The sequence below is a fragment of the Cebus imitator genome, unplaced genomic scaffold, assembly GCF_001604975.1.
Source record: "Cebus imitator isolate Cc_AM_T3 unplaced genomic scaffold, Cebus_imitator-1.0 Scaffold376, whole genome shotgun sequence".
NCBI lineage: Eukaryota > Metazoa > Chordata > Mammalia > Primates > Cebidae > Cebus > Cebus imitator.
The window spans coordinates 1,867,776-1,881,215 of record NW_016107691.1 but is presented as its reverse complement, the minus strand read 5'-3'; the positions used below and the strand labels follow the sequence as shown (position 1 = coordinate 1,881,215).

Below are 13,440 nucleotides of genomic sequence, written 5' to 3'. Positions count from 1 at the left end.
CTGGAGTGCAATGGCACGGTTTCAGCTCACTGCAACCTCCACCTCCCAGGTTCAAGGGATTCTCCTGCCTCAGCCTCCCGAGTAGCTGGGATTACAGGCACCCACCATCATGCCTGGCTAATTTTTGTATTTTTAGTAGAGACAGCGTTTCACCATGTTGGCCAGGCTGGCCTCGAACTCCTGACCTCGTGATCCATCCACCTCAGCCTCCCAAAGTGCTAGGAATACAGGCATGAGCCACTGGACCCAGCCAATCTGATGATTTTATAAGTATCTGACAGTTCCTCCTTCACAAGCACATCTCTCTCCTGCCACCTTGTGAAGAAGGTTCTTGCTTCACCTTCACCTTCCACCATGATTCTGTTTCCTGAGGCCTCCCCAGCCATGCAGAACTGTGAGTCAATTAAATCTTTTTCCTTTATAAATTGCCCAGTCTCAGGGAAGTCCTTTACAGCAGTGTGAAAATAGACTAATATAGACCCCATCAACAGTGAGATGTCATGGCAACAATATGAGCCTTTTTTTTTTTTTTTTTTTACAATATGTACCTTTGATATGATGTGATAAAACGGCACTTCCTCCCATAACCCATAACCAAGTCTACTCATGAGAAAACAACAGGCAAATCCCAATGAATGGGGCATCCTACAAAATACCTGACCAGTACTCTTCAAAACCATCAAGGTTATTGACATCAAGGTTATTGACGTCAAAGTTATTTCCCATCAAGACAAGGAAAGTCTGAGAAACTATCACAACCATGAGGAGCCTAAGGAGACTAAATGTAACATGATATCCTGAATAGAATTCTGGAATAGAAAAAGGACATTAGGTAAAAACTAGGAAAATCTGACTGACTTTGGTTAATAACAATGTGTCAATGCATTATAATTTTGGGAAATTTGATCCAGAAATATATAAAAACAATATCATGACCAAGTAAGGTTTATCCCAGGAATGCAAAGTTGGTTCAACATTTAAAGAAATCAATCAATGTAACTAACTGACCACCTTAACAGAATAAAGTTTTTAAAAGTATAGATTTGTTTTAATAAATGCAGAAAAAGCACTTGAAAAATCTACACTCATTTATGATATTTTTTAAAAATTTGACAAACTAGAAATAAAAAATAACTTCCTCAATCTGATAAAAAGAATCTATGAAAATCTTATAACTAACATGATACTCAGTGGTAAACTATTGAGGCTTTCCCCCAAAGAATGAGAACAAGGCAAGGATGTCTGCTTATACCATTTCAATCCAACATTGTCCTAGATGTCCTAACCAGTACAATAAGGCAATAAAAAGAAATGAAAGCCATCCATATCGAAAAGGAAGAAATAAAACTTTTTATTCATAGATGACATGGATTTCCATGCATGGAAATCCTCAGGATCCTACAAAAATCAAATAACAGAACTAACTAGTGAATATAGTGATACCACAGGATGCAAAGTCAATATACAAATATTAGTAGTATTTCTATATGCTAGCAAAAAAATAGAAATTAAATTTTACAAAATATCATTTACATTGGCATTAAAAATATGAAATGCTTAGGGACAAATTAAAGAAATATGTGAATAATTTCTACATTGCAATCTACAAAATGTATAGAGAGAAATTAAAGAAGTTTTAAGTAAATAGAGAACTATACCGTGTTCATGAATTGGAAGGCTCAATATTAAGATGTCAAGTAAGGCCAGGTGCAGTGGCTCGTGCCTGTAATCCCAGCACTTTCGGAGGCCAACGCAGGTGGATCACTTGAGGCCAGGAGTACAAGACTAGCCTGGCCAACATATGGTGAAACCCCGTCTCTACTAAAAACACAAAAATTAGCTGGGTGCAGTGGTGCACGCCTGTAATCCCAGCTACTTGTAAGGCTGAGGCATGAGAATCGCTTCAACCCAGGAGGCAGAGGTTGCAGTGAGCTGAGATCGGGCCACTGCACTCCAGCCTGTGACAGAGCAAGACTCTGTCTTATCAATAATAATAAAAAAAGATGTCAATTCTCCTCAAATTTATCTATAGATTCAATTAATTTCAATCAAAATCCCAGTAGGTTGTTTTTATAAAAATTGACAACCTGGTTTCTACAATTTATGGGGAATAGAAAAATATTACCAGGCATGGTGGCACACACCTATAATCCCAACTACTTAAGAGGCAGAGATGAGAGGATCGCTTGAGACCAGGAGACCCGTCATCTCGAAAGAAGAAAGAAATGAAGAAAGAAAGAAAGAAAAAGAAAGAAAAGGAAGGGAGGGAGGGAGGGAGGGAAGGATGCTTGTAATAGCCAGAACAATTTTTGAAAAACAAAAATGAAGCTGAAGAACATAAACTACCTGATGAATTCAAGACCTATTATAAAGCTACAAATATGCAAATATCTAAACAGCATAGTTGTGTAAAGCTGCACCAAAAAACAAAACAAAACAAAAAACACCCTTACACAGTTATTGTATAATAATAGACAAATAGAACAACGAAAGTAAATAGAGAGACAGTAAATAGACCCACATATTTATGGTGAATTTATATTCAACAAAGATGCCAAGACAATTCAATGGGGAAGGATGGAGCAAATAGAATTTGAAGAAATAATGGCAAATGATTTCCCAAATTTGGTGAAAGACATTTATGTTTAGGGTCAAGAAGTAACTGAACTCAAGCGGGATAAAAACAGTGTCTTGGTGCATTATAGTCAAACTTCAGAATACCAAAAATTAAGAGAAAATCTTTAAAATATCCAGAAAAAAATGATATAGTACATACTAGGAAATGGTAATTTGAATAACTGTTGAGTCCTCATAAGAAACTATAGAGGCCATTCAGCTGGGATGATGAAATAAATTGAAGATGAATGGTGAGGAGGGTTGCACACCAATGTGAACATTCTATTTTTTTTTTTTTTAAATAGAGATGGTGTCTTGCTATGTTGCCCAGGTTGGTCTCAAACTCCTGGCCTCAAGTGATCCTCCCACCTTGGTCTCCCAAAGTGCTAGGATTACAGGTATGAGCCACCATGCCCAGCCCTGAATGTTCTTAATGCCACAAAACTGTACACAAAAATAATTAATTCTGAGAACATGCATTAGAATAAAAAAAATGGTAAAATGGTAAATTTTGTTCCATACATTTTACCACAATTTTAAAAAAAGAAACTATAGAGTTCAAAAGACCGTGGAACAGCATCTTTAAAATGCTGAAAAAAAGAAAGGACAACANTTTTTTGAGACAGTCTCATTCTGTCTCCCAGGCTGGAGTGCATTGGCACAATCTTGGCTCACTGCAATCTCCACTTCCCAGGTTCAAGTGATTCTTGTGCCTCAGCCTCCCAAATAGCAGGGATTATAGGTGCCCGCCACCATGCTGGGCTAATTTTTGTATTTTTAGTAGAGACATGGTTTCATCATGTTGGCCAGGCTGGTCTTGAACTCCTGGCTTCAACTGATCTGCCCACCTCAGCCTCCCCAAGTGCTGGGATTATAGGCATGAGCAACCACACCTGGCCCAGAAGTCTATATCTGGAGATAATATCCTGCAAGAATGAAGGTATTCATAACCCTCTTACACTGCTGGTGAAAATGTAAAATAGTATAGCCACTTTAGAAAACAATCTGGCAGTTTCTCAAATGATTAAACATAGAATTACCATATGACCCAGCAATACTCAAAAGAATTGAAAACAGAGACTCGGATGCTTGTACATGAATGTTTAGAGCAGCATTATTCGTAATGTCCAAAAGGTGGAAACAACCCAAAAATTTCATCAGTGGATGGAGAAACCAATTGTAGTATATTTAAACAATGGAGTATTATTTGGCTATACAAAGGAATGTAGTGCCAATACATGCTACCATGTGGATAAACCTTGAACACCTTATGCTAAGTAAAAGAAGACAGTCACAAAATACCACATATTATATAATTCCATTCATATGAGATGTCCCAAAGAGGGAAATCTATAGAGACAAAGCAGATAAGTGGTTGCTTATGACTGTGCTGAATGTGGGAATAAAGGAATGGGGAAATGGAGGAATAGTTTAAATATAAAGTTTCATTTAGAGGTGATGAAAATGCTCTAAAACTGACTACAGTGATGGTCACACTTATCTGTGATTATACTAAAAACCACTGAATTGTACACTTAAATTGAGGAAATCATATGACATGTAAATTCATATCTCAAGCTGTGGTTTTTTGTTTGTTTGCTTGAGACCAAGTCTCACTCTGTTGTCCAGGCTGGAGTGCAGTGGTGTGATCTCAGCTCACTGCAACCTCCACCTCCCGGGTTCAAACGATTCTCATTCCTCAGCCTCCTGAATAGCTGGGACTACAGGTATGAGATAACATGCACGGCTGGTCCCGAACTCCTGACCTCAGATGATCCATCTGCCTCAGCCTCTCAAAGTGCTGGGATCACAGGCATGAGCCACTGTGCCCTGCCTGTTGTTTGGTTTTGTTGTTTTGTTGTTTTTGTTTTTGTTTTGAGACAGAGTCTTGCTCTGCTGCCCAGGCTAGAGTGCAATGGCGTGATCTCAGCTCACTGCAACCTTTGCCTTCCAGGCTCAAGCAATTATCCCACCTCAGTCTCCCAAATAGCTGGGACTACAGGTTCACACCACCATACCTGGCTGATTTTTGTGTTTTTTGTAGAGACAGGGTTCTCCATGTTGCTCAGGCTGATCTTGAACTACCGACTTCAAGCAATCTGCCCACCTCGGCCTCCCAAAGTGTTGGGATTACAGGCATGAGCCACCACATCCGGCCTCAAGATGTTTTTTGAAAAAGAATGAAGGTGGAAAAAAAGACATTTTCAGATAAATGAAAAACAAGAGAATTCATCACTAACAGAGTGCCTAAAGAAGTTTCTTAGGGTTGGAAATACATGATACTAGAAGGAAAGTCAAATCTTTAGAAAGGAATCCTAAGAACATTAGAAATGATAAATAATTGGGTAAACATAAAAGACTATTTTCCTCTTAACTTACTAAAAATACCTTAAATTTCTTTTTAGTTTATAGAGACGGGGTCTTGCTCTACAGGTGGGAAAATAGTAGCACAATCCCAGCTCACTGCAACCTCAACCTCCCAGGCTTCAGTGATTCCCCCACCTCAACTTCCCAAGTAGCTGGGACCACAGGCGAACCCCACCATACTTGCTTAATTTTTTAATTATTATATTTGTAGAGACGGTGTCTCACTCTGTTGCCCATGCTGGTCTCAAACTCCTGGGCTCAAACAATCCTCCTGTCGTGGCTTCCCCAAAGTGCTGGGATTATAGGCATGAGCCACCACACCCAGCTATAAATTAATTTTTTTTTTTTTGAGATGGAGTCTCACTCTGTTGCCCAGGCTGGAGTGCAGTGGTGCAACCTCAGCTCACTGCAACCTCCGCCTCCCCGGTTCAAGCTATTCCCCTGCCTCAGCTTCCCAAGTAGCTGGATTACAGGCGCCTGTCACCATGCCCCGCTAATTTTTTTTTTTTCCACCTTCAGAGCTGGTTTATTAGTAGAGTTGGTTACATTCAAAGGCTGTGGCTTGGATTTCTCTAAAGAGATGAAGCCCCCACATACTGAGGAGGCAAGGCAGTCATCAAGGCCTCATGGTGAGGCAAATCCCTGGAAGGCTTGGACCCTGCTGTTCAGTCTCCTGGGGTAATTGCTCCTCAGCTAGGATGAGAATGGGTACTGGACAGCAGCAACCCAGGTATCTGCCCCACAGACCAGTTAATGGGCATCATTAAGCTGCCATGCAACATCCAGGATGTTTTTGGCTCCTTTGCTCAGCAACAAGTTGGCCAGGCTGATGCCCAAGTTCTGGGTAGCCAACTGGGGTCCTCGCGGAATGTTCCGAGCAGTGATGCCTACTAGCTGTGGGTCATCCTCAGGGCCATCTTCATGCTGGGCAGGGACATGGATTGTAGTCTGCATGGTGTCCTGTATGCTATCTGAGCCATCTAGACTCCAGACTCCTCCAGTCAGGTACAGTTGCTCATCCTTCATAACTGTACGCACAGCTACTGGCACACTGCAGCCTCCTTCTAGGTGCCTCAGGAAGGCCCTTTCAGCGATGCAGCGAAGCAGAGTTTCGGGATCATTCAGCACACCCACCAAATCCAAGATGTCCTGGTCCTTGGCGCGCACTTCCACACCCAAGGCCCCCTGGCCCACAGCATACATGGGTTCCTCAGGGTGCAGGATCTGCCCCACCCTGTTGTGCCAGCCCATGCGCTGCAGGCCAGCTGTTGCCAGGATGATCGCACTGAACTCCTGCTGCTCGTCCACCTTCCGAAGCCAGGTGTTGAGGTTTCCCCGAATGCTCCTGAACTCCAGATGTGGGAACTTTCTCTGCAGCTGGGCCACTCTCCGCAGGGAGCTGGTTCCCATCACACTCTTTTCTGGCAGTCTCTAGGGTCTTCCCAACAAATTTTGGGTGAAAGACAACAGCATCATGGGGGTTTCCCGCTTGCAGATGGCTCCTATGGTGAAGCCAGGAGGAAGCACAGTGGGCAGGTCCTTCAGGGAGTGAACAACCAGGTCCACTTCATTCTTCTCCAGGGCATGTTCAAGCTCCTTGGTAAACAAGCTCTTCTCTCCAATCTTAGAGAGTAAAGTATCAAGGATCTTGTCCCCTGTGGTGGACATGGCAATGATTTCAAACTGCAGGCCAGGGTACAAGACTTTCAGTGTTGCCACCACACTGTCCGTCTGTATGCGCGCAAGCTGGTTCTTGCGGGTACCCACACGAATCACTCTCATCTTTGGGCTGTTTTCTTCCGCTGTTGCAGCTGCATTGCCGTTACCAGACATGGCTCCGCTCGGGAAGTAGGCTATATCTAATTTTTGTATTTTTAGTAGAGACAGGGTTTCACCATGCTGGCCAGGCTGGTCTTGAACTCCCAACCTCAGGAGATCCACCTGCCTCAGCCTCCCAAAGTGCTAGGATTACAGGCATGAGCTACCGCACCTGGCCTATACATTAAATTTTTTAAAGCCATAATTGTAACATTATCTTACAGGGTCCAAATATGTAGTTGTAGCACACATAGCATTTCAGTATAAAGACTGAGTGGAGAAAGATACTTTAAAATTTGCTGTTTCTTTTCTTTTTTTTTTCTTCCAGAGACAAGGTCTGGCTCTGTTGCCCAAGCTGGAGTTCAGTAATGTCATTGTAGCTCACTGCAGCCTGAAGCTCCTGGGTTCAAGCAATCCTCCTGCCTCAGCCTCCCAAGTAGCTAGGACTACAGGCGCACATGACCATGACCAGATAATTTTTAAAATTTTCTGTAGAGATGAGGTCTTGCTATGTTCCCCAGGGTAGTCTTGAACTCCAGCCTCAAGGGATCCTCCAGCCTCAGCCTCCCAAAGAATTAGAATTATAGGCATAAGCCACCATGCCCACCCTACTATTGCTTTTATAATCTGGGAATATGAAGATATTTTTCTCTCTAAATTTAGGAAGTGAAATAGCAAACCTGAATGGAATGTGTACGAGTTCTTAGAGTAGAAATGACTGTGTGCCAAAATCTTTTGTGCCTAAGAATTAATGTTAATCAAATATTTCCTCATTACACACTGTACCATAGTGTTGATAATTATTGTGAGCAGTAGCATTTTCTGTTGGGAGGCTGAGGCAAGAGGATTGCTGAAGCCTAGGAGTTTGAGACCAGCCTAGGCAACATGGCGAGACACCTATCTCTACAAAAAATAAAAATAAAATCAGCCATGCATGGTGGCATGTGCCTGTAGTCCCAGCTACTCGGGAAGCTATGGTGAGAGGATCACCTGAGCCCGGAAGGTCGAGGTTGCAGTGAGCCATGATTGCACCACTATACTCCCACCTTGATGACAGAGTGAGACCCCCATCTCAAAAATTTAAAAGAAAAGTATAACTTATCTCAGGTTAATGCTTTTGGTGATGTATGCTTATAACCATATGCCCCATCTCTGATGTCTTAACAGTTTAATCAGGTAGATGTCAGCAACTCTAAACTCAGTACAGAGAGGGATTGTTTGTTCACAGTGTCTAGCTCATTCCCAAAAGACCTCCATAGAAGTTGTTTTTTTTTTAAAGAATAGAAACGGGGTCTCACTATGTTACCCCGGCTGATCTTGAACTCCTGGGCTCCAGCAACTCTCTCACCTCAGCCTCCCAAAGTGCTAGGATCACAGATGTGAGCCACCACACCTGGCCCTCAGAAGTTTTTGATAAGCTGGGTGTGCACCTGGTATCCCAGCCACTCTGGAGGCTGAGGCAGGAGGATCCTGGGAGTTTGAGTCCAGCCTGGGCAACATAGCAAGACCCTGGCTCAATATGAAATATAAATTTTAGGCTGGGCATAGTGACTTATGCCTGTAATCCCAGCACTTTGGGAGGCTGAGGAGGGTGACTTGCTTGAGCCCATGAGTTTGAAGCCAGTCTGGGCAACATAGGGAGATGCCATCTCTACCAAAAATTAGCCGAATGTGGTAGCATGTGCCTGTGATTCCAGGTACTCAAGAGGCTGAGGTGGGAGGATCACAGGCCTGGGAGTTTGGGGCTGTGGTGAGCTATGACTGTGCCACTACACTCCAGCCTGGGTGACAAAGCAAGATCCTGTCTCCAAAAAAAGTAAATTTTATTGAATTATTAAAAATAAATAAAGAAGTTTTTATTAACACATTGACTTCCGGTGTTTCTTTTTTTAATTTCTTTTTATTTATTTATTTATGTATTTATGTATTTATTTATTTATTTATTTATTTTGAGACAGAGTTTCGCTCTTGTTACCCAGGCTGGAGTGCAATGGCCCGATCTCGGCTCATCGCAACCTCTGCCTCCTGGGTTCAGGCAATTCTCCTGCCTCAGCCTCCTGAGTAGCTGGGATTACAGTCACGTGCCACCATGCCCAGCTAATTTTTCGTATTTTTAGTAGAGACGGGGTTTCACCATGTTGACCAGGATGGTCTCGATCTCTTGACCTCGTGATCTACCCGCCTCAGCCTCCCAAAGTGCTGGGATTACAGGCTTGAGCCACCACGCCCGGCCTATTTATTTTTTTTAGATGTGGTCTCACTCTGTTGCCCAGGCTGGAGTACAGTGGCACGATCTCGGCTCACTGCAACTTCTGCCTCTGGGTTCAAGCAATCCTCCCACCTTAGCCTCCCAAGTAGCTGGGACTACAGGTGCATGCCACCATGCCTGGCTAAATTTTGTATTTTTTGTAAAGACAGGGTTTTGCCATGTTGCCCAAGCTGGTCTCGAACTCATGGGCTCAATCAATCTACCCGCCTCCGTCTCCCAAAGTGCTGGGATTACAGGCATGAACCACCACACCCAGGCCTCTTTTTATTTTTCTTTTTAACTTGACTAAGCTTATTGGATTCTTTCTGTATTTCTAAATACTGTTGCATGTTAACTAGTATTAATTTGCATTCCTCTCAGTGAGCATAGGATATAGCTGTTTAGCCAAATTTATACAAATTACATAGATAACCACCATTTTGCAGCTCAAATAACATTTAGAATCATTTATTCTAAGCAGTGATATACCGACAAATGTTTAACAGACTGGGATGGGAGAAGTAATGCTGGCTTGTAGCATCCTGGTTTCCATGATGTAAATACTCCCACCATGACCAATTTCAAATCACCAATGTGAAGTCAATGAGCTCAGGACGTTCCTGAAATTCTGACAATCAACCTTTGGGAGCTGGTATGAGGCGGCTCTAACTCCACTAACTCTATACTCCTTGATTTACATTTTCTCAAGGTTTTGGGTAACGGATAGAGGTGTAAAAAGAAACAAAATCCGGCTAGGTGCAGTGGCTCAAGCCTGTAATCCCAGCACTTTGGGAGGCTGAGGTGGGCGGATCACTTGAGGTCAGGAGTTCGAGACCAGCCTGGCCAACATGGTGAAACCCTGTCTCTATTAAAAAAGATACAAAGTTAGCCAGGTGTGGTGGCACACGCCTGTAATCCCAGCTACGTGGGAGGCTGAGGCAGAAGAATCGTTTGAACTTGGGAAGCAGAGGTTGCAGTGAGCCGAGATGGTACCATTCCAGCCCGGGCAACAAGACAGAAACTCTGTCTCAAAAAATAATAATAATTAAATCACATGAAAACATATGTCCACACAAGAGCAGCCAAAAAGTAGAAACAACCCAAATGTTCATGAACCAATGAATGGATAAATAAATTTCAGTCTATCCATATATTGAGAGACTATTTAGCAATAAGAAATGAAGTATTGATACATACTATAACATGGATGAACCTTGAAAAATTATGTTAACTCAAAGAAGCCAGTCACAAAATACTACATATTTATGATTTCATTCATATGAAGTCTCCAGAATGAAACCTATAGAGACAGAAAACAGATAAACAATTGCCTAGAGCTGGGGGGGAAACAACGAGGGGTGATGGCTAAGGGATACAAGGCTTCCTTTTGGGATGGTGAAGAATGTTCTTAAAATTTACTGTGGGCCAGGCGTGGTGGCTCACGCCTGTAATACCAGCACTTTGGGAGGCCAGGGTGGGTGGATCAAGAGGTCAGGAGTTTGAGACCAGCCTGACCAACATGGTGATACTCCGTCTCTACTAAAAATACAAAAATTAGCCAGGTGTGGTTACTCAAACCCATAATCCCAGCTACTCGGGAGGCTGAGGCAGGAGAATTGCTTGAACCCGGGAGGTGGAGGTGGCAGTGAGCCGAGATCACGCCACTGTACTTCAGCCTGGGTGACAGAGCAAGACTCCATCTCAAAAAATAAATAAATAAATAAATGAAAATAAAAATTTACTGTGGTCATGGTTGCACAACTCTAGATATACAAAAAATCATAGAATTGTATAAGTAAAAAGTTAAAAAAAAAAAAGGCTGGGTGCAGTGGTTCATGCTTGTAATCCCAACACTTTGGGAGGCCAAAGTGGGAGGATCGCTTGAGCCCAGGAGTTTGAGATCAGGCTGGGCAACAAAGTGAGACCTCCGTGTCTACAAATTTTTTTAAAACAAATTAGCCAGGCATGGTGGCACTTGCCTGTGGTTCCAGCTACTTGGGAGGCTGAGGTGGGAGGATGGCTTGAGCCTGGGCAACAGAGCAAGATCCTGTCTCAAAATGAAATAAAATCGAAGAATAAACCATTGGTTGGCCAGGTGCGGTGGCTCACACCTGTCATCCTAACACTGTAGGAGGCCAAGGTGGGTGGATTGCTTGAGTACAGGAGTTTGAGACCAGCCTGGGCAACATGGTAAAACCATGTCTCTATTCAAAAGTAAAAATAAAAAAATATATACTATTGATACAGGCAATAATCTGAATAAATCTCCAGTGAAAATACCCAATCTCAAGAAGTTGCATCCTGTATGATTCTATTTATATAACATTCAAATGACAAAATTATAGAAATGAGGGAAAGATGAGTGATTGCCAGGTGTGAAGGCGGAGGCAGGGGTGGGAGGGAAGTGGCCGCGCTACAATAGGGCAACATGACTGATGCTCCTGGTGATGGAGTTTTTCCTGTACCTTGACTGGATCAATATCAATATCCTGGTTGTAATATCGTATTAGAGGTAGGCTTTTTATTTTTTTGAGACAGAGTTTCATTCTGTCACCCAGGCTGCAGTGCAGTAGGGTGATCTCAGCTCACTACAACCTCTACTTCCTGGATTCAAGCGATTCTCCTGCCTCAGTCTCCTGAGTAGGTGGGCTACAGGTGCGTACCACCAGGCCTGGCTAACTTTTTGTATTTTTAGTAGAGAGGGGGTTTCACCATGTTGGCCAGGCTGGTCTCGAACTCCTGACCTCAAGTGATCCGCCCACCTCAGCCTCCCAAAGTGCTGCAATTACAGGCATGAGCCACCACACCCAGCCACTTAAGAGTTGTACGTGAATCTACAAATATCTCAAAATTAAAAGTTTAACTAAAAAAGAATCAAATAACATAATGGATGTAAAAGCACTCTAAATTCTGTAATTGTGAGCAATTTACTATTATGTATACTATGAGAACCATAGCATGGAACTATTATGACTTTATTCAGTTATTAACTTAAAAAGCACTTACTAAGTCCCTACTATGTTCAAGGACTAGGTTAGATGTTGCATGGCACACACAATTATAAACTTATGGCAAAATCATTAACTGTTGTCATGTTGCAAGTTTTGGCTGAGCCTGCGTCCTTTTTGTGAAATATAAGTTGGATGAAATACAAACATACTTGTGATGGAGGATGTACATTTTTATTTATTGATAATCACTGATAGCTATAACCAAGATCAAATGCTGTTAACTAATTATCTTTCATAATTCCTGTACCCAACTTTATAACTTGACAAAAAAAACCTCAAAAGTTTAACAGTGAACATTTGGTCTCACTCCCCAAGTCTGTTCCCTCCATCACTAGTATTCTTCATCTCACTAAATAGTCTACCACCTATTCACTCGTTCAAGGCAGTAACTCAGGCATAATCTTCCTTTTTCTCTTACCTCCCATATTCCTCTGGTGGGCCCATCAATAACACTGTCTCCACAACCACCACCGTATTCTAAGCCATCACCATCTTCTGCTGTGCTTCCATTCTTGCCCCCTCCAATCCATTCTCCACACAACAACCAAAGTGATTTTCTTAAAACTGAGCTCATCACCCCCTGACATAACCTTTTATTGGTGGCCTATTTGACTTAAAGCAAAATTCAAACTACACCACGGCCTACAAGGCCCTACATGGTCTGAACCCTGCCATCTCTCCATCCTTCTCTGTCATTTACCTTCTTATTCACCATGATCCAGCTGCACTAGCCTTTCGGTTGCTAAAGTATACCAAGCTTTTCCCAACCCTGAGGGTCTGTGTACACATAACTTTTTTCTTTTTTTTTTTTTTTTTTTTTGAGACAGGGTTCTCCCGGGTGAGTCTGCAGTGTTGTGATCATGAATATCACAACCGCAACCTCCCTGGCTCAGGTGTCTTTCTTTGAGATGGAGTCAGGCTGGAGTGCAGCGGCACAATCTCAGCTCATTGCAACCTCCACCTCCGAAATTAAAGTGATTCTCCTGCCTCAGCCACCCGAGTAGCTGGGATTACGGGCACGTGCCACCATGCCTGGCTAATTTTTGTATTGTTAGTAGAGACAGGGTTTTGCCATGTTGGCCAGGCTGGTCTCAACCTCCTGACCTCAGGTGATCCACCCCCTTCGGCCTCTCAAAGTGCTGGGATTACAGGTGTGAGCCACCGCACGAGGCCTCGAGTGATCTTCTTACCTCAACCTCCAAGTAGCTGGGACTAGAGGTGTGAGCCACCATACCCAGCTAATATTTTTGTAGAGATAGGGGTGTCCCTATGTTGCCCAGACTGGTCTTGAACTTCTAGACTCAAGCGATCCTCCTGCCTTAGCCTCCCAAAGTGCTGGGATTACAGGCATGAGCCACTGTGTTGGGCCCACATTTTTTT

General features: G+C 42.9%; 1 pseudogene across 1 annotated transcript; it reads right to left on the bottom strand.

Annotated features, from left to right (window-relative positions):
- Positions 1-5,480: 5,480 nt before the first annotated feature.
- On the bottom strand, positions 5,481-6,836 carry LOC108288550 (annotated as a pseudogene). Its single transcript, XR_001818735.2, has one exon. The product of XR_001818735.2 is annotated as a porphobilinogen deaminase-like (transcript).
- Positions 6,837-13,440: the final 6,604 nt, after the last annotated feature.